This window comes from Rhinopithecus bieti, unplaced genomic scaffold (genome assembly GCF_001698545.2).
Source record: "Rhinopithecus bieti isolate Rb0 unplaced genomic scaffold, ASM169854v2 scaffold_27006, whole genome shotgun sequence".
Taxonomy (NCBI): Eukaryota; Metazoa; Chordata; class Mammalia; order Primates; family Cercopithecidae; genus Rhinopithecus; species Rhinopithecus bieti.
Window position 1 is genome coordinate 938432 of NW_016813373.1, and position 3306 is coordinate 941737.

A 3306-nucleotide genomic window follows, 5' to 3' on the forward strand; every position below is an offset into this window, starting at 1 on the left:
GCCCAGATTTTTTTCTTTACACAGCCCATCACATAGTTGCAGACAGACTCTTCTGCCTTAAGATGTAAACATAGGGAAAAATTAATGGCATCTACATAATATTTTTTCCACATTCTGCCATTATATGGAAAATAAAAAAAACTTTTTAAAAAGAAAGAAAGGTTCCATCTTAGATTCTCACAACCTCTCGTTCCACAGTTTATGAACCTGACTCTGATGCTAAGCTGGCAGTGTGTGTAAGCAGATTTTTGTTTTTAGTGAAGGAAACCTGGGAAAAGATGGATTGAGGTCATTTTCTTCCAAGAGTTATTGAATGGTACATGCTCCTCAAAGCCCTCATTCTCTCAAACTAGAGCACATTTCAGGATCACACAGGCTTCCTTATAATGCTGGCTGTCTTCAGTGGCAAACTCACAGATCCATCCCAGTTGGCTGTTGCAGTTTTTGTAGCTCACATCTTGAACCATGTGGCAGCCAGTAAGCATGATCTGATCTTGAACTTCACCATACTATAGGTTAACTACTTTGTGACAAAGAAATGCCCTGCTAGTGGTGCCTGTGCACCTAGTAGAGATGAGTTGAGTTCTGAGCCATTGGTCAGGATTATATTACAGTTTGCACAAGAAGACAGATGGGTACTGCCAATATGATCAAGGAAAATTCTGCCCATTTTTAGAGCTGAAGTTGTAAAAACCTGCATAGGTGAGTAGAATAAAGGGGCTGCAAGAGCACACCAGTCCTCCCAACAGCAAGTGAAAGGTAGGACACAACCCACAGTGGGCGTAACTGGGCTGGCCTGGGCTTCCCCTAAAGCTGGGTTGTGATACTGTAAGATTTTAATAAGATAATATATGTAGCTTATTTAAAACAATGCCTGGTTCATAGGAAGTTCTCAATGAATGCTGACCTCCTCCTCTTCCTCTTTCTTCTTCCTCTTTCTCCTCCTCTTTCTTCTTCTTCCTTTTCTCCTCCTTATCACTCCCTTCCTCTTCTTCTTCTTCTGGCTTCTGCTTGGAAATCCTCAATGACAGAGATACGCTGAGACAAACCTACCTTCTCTTAATTTTCATTCATTGATCTCCAACCTTTCTTCCCATGGAGGCTTTCAGACAGCCAAAGATAGCTATTAGGTACGTCCAGAGCCTTCTGTAAAGTCACACATCTACACTTCTCTCTAATCATGTTTTCTCATCCCATGTGATATCCAGATTTTTTTCCATTTGTTTAAAGCCTTTTTGTTGCCCATGGGTGATGCCTTAGTGGCACATGATCCTAATGCAGTTAGTTCAGGAAGAAGGAAGTGTGGGCTTTTTTATTCTCCAACATAGGCATGATTCCAACTCAAACATAGTTTCTTGGATCTCTTTGAAGAGGTAGAGGTTATGAACAGGGTGTCTACCTAGCTATTATCACTCATTATACCTGTCCCCCTCACCCCCCCCCCACACACACACATGCACATTCACCCTGAATCTCTGCTCTTTTTACTAGGGTTGAAGTGTGAGGTTCTGTATGACATAACTCCTCCTTCCCCCATTATGGCTGCTGTGACACTCTGAGAGGGGACCAAGTGGGTGCTGGCCATTCTACATTTCTTTTAGTGCCACCAAAAACATCTTCAATACTGAAGCAGAGTAAGTGCTGTGAACCAGGAGAGTGATCCAGAAATCCCCCTATGCTAAATCCTACATAGCAGCCAGTGATCCAGGGAGACCTGGCTTGACTTAGCAGGAGGGACCCATGGCAGAGAGTGAGTGATGCCCATTCTGAACCTGCAGTTTTATGTCTCTGTTCCCCTGGTGCTTGGGTACTTGACATTTACAGCTTCTCTCCTGAGCTGCACCATTCCTTCCATCTTGCCTCCCTGTTGTGCTCCACCCATTGCTGATTCCTGCTTGTCTTGCCAACCTCAGCTCTCCCCAAACCTTAAAACACCTATGCTTAACGGTTTGCTTTTCTTCATATATTTTAGGCTCTAGTACCTGGTTCCCCTTCAGGCATTAAGCTCCTTCAATAATAACTAACAATTCTGGAGCAAGAATTGTCAGTGAAAAAAAAAATTGACATTTACTGAGCATTTACTATTTGCTAGACTAAGTGCTTTACATGCAACATGTCATCTAAACCTCACAAAGACTCTCTAATATAAGGTAGCTCATGTTATTGGCTATTTGTTATATGTTAATATATTTTATATGTTATTATATATATATATACGTGTGTGTGTGTGTGTGTATATATATGTTATATGTTATTGGTTATAAGAAAAGAAAATGGGGGCCAGGTGTGGTAGCTCACACCTGTAATCTTAGCACTTTGAGAAGCCAAGGTGGGTAGATTGCTTGAGCCCAGGAGTTCCAAGACCAGCCTGTCCAACATGGTGAAACCCCCATCTCTACAAAAATTACAAAACCTAGCTAGGGGTGGTGGCATATACCTGTAGTCCCAGCTACTCAGAAGGCCTGATGTGGGAGGATCACTTGAGCCCAGGAGGTGGAGGCTGCAGTGAGCCGAGATCACATCACTGCACTCCAAATCCTGTTTCAAAAATAAAATAAAATAAAATAAAATAAAATAAAATAAAATAAAATAAATAGGGCTTGAGAGGTTAGATAGCTGGTGGGAGAACTGAGGTGGATACCCAGTATCTCTGAGTCCAAACTGTAATGCTTCTCCAAGCAGGAATCCTCCAGTAATTAATAATAATTCCCTCCCACGGGGTATCTTGGGATTCCAACAGGAAAGAAGAACCACTGTCAGTTATGAAACAAGGGACTATTATGAAATTTAGACCTTACATAATTATGGAAGAAGCAGAGAAAGTGAAGGTGCCACTGGAGAGTTGAAAGATCAGAGCAAGAGTAAGTAACAGTCATGCATGTCCCACTGCAGAAGTGAAACTGCGATGGCAAGCTCATGGGAAGCCCATGAGAAACTGCCGCCACTGCCAACATACGGTGATAGGCCTGGACCCTCAGACCACTGTTGATCAGTGGGGTCAACAGTTGGAACATAGGTAGAATGTAGAGCAGATGGCAGCAAGGACAAACTGGAACCTGCCAGCACCTCTGCATCTGTCATCATGTCTAATCACAATGACTTTCAGAGGTAATCATCCTGCTTTAGTCTTTCAAATCTCATGCACATTTCTTTTTTGACAACTCTAATCCAGAACCATATAGGGAGCGGGACTCTGGGAAATATACTTCCAGGTTAATCAAGTTGACATATGCAAACCTTCCTGCCTTAGTCTGTCTTGTGCTTTCATAAAAGAATACCTGAGACTGAGTAATATATAAAGATTAG

The 3306-nt window shown here is 42.2% G+C and overlaps 1 pseudogene; it reads right to left on the minus strand.

Annotated features, from left to right (window-relative positions):
• Positions 1 to 254: 254 nt before the first annotated feature.
• LOC108512688 (protein yippee-like 5) lies at positions 255 to 670 on the minus strand (annotated as a pseudogene).
• Between the last annotated feature and the right edge of the window lie 2636 nt (positions 671 to 3306).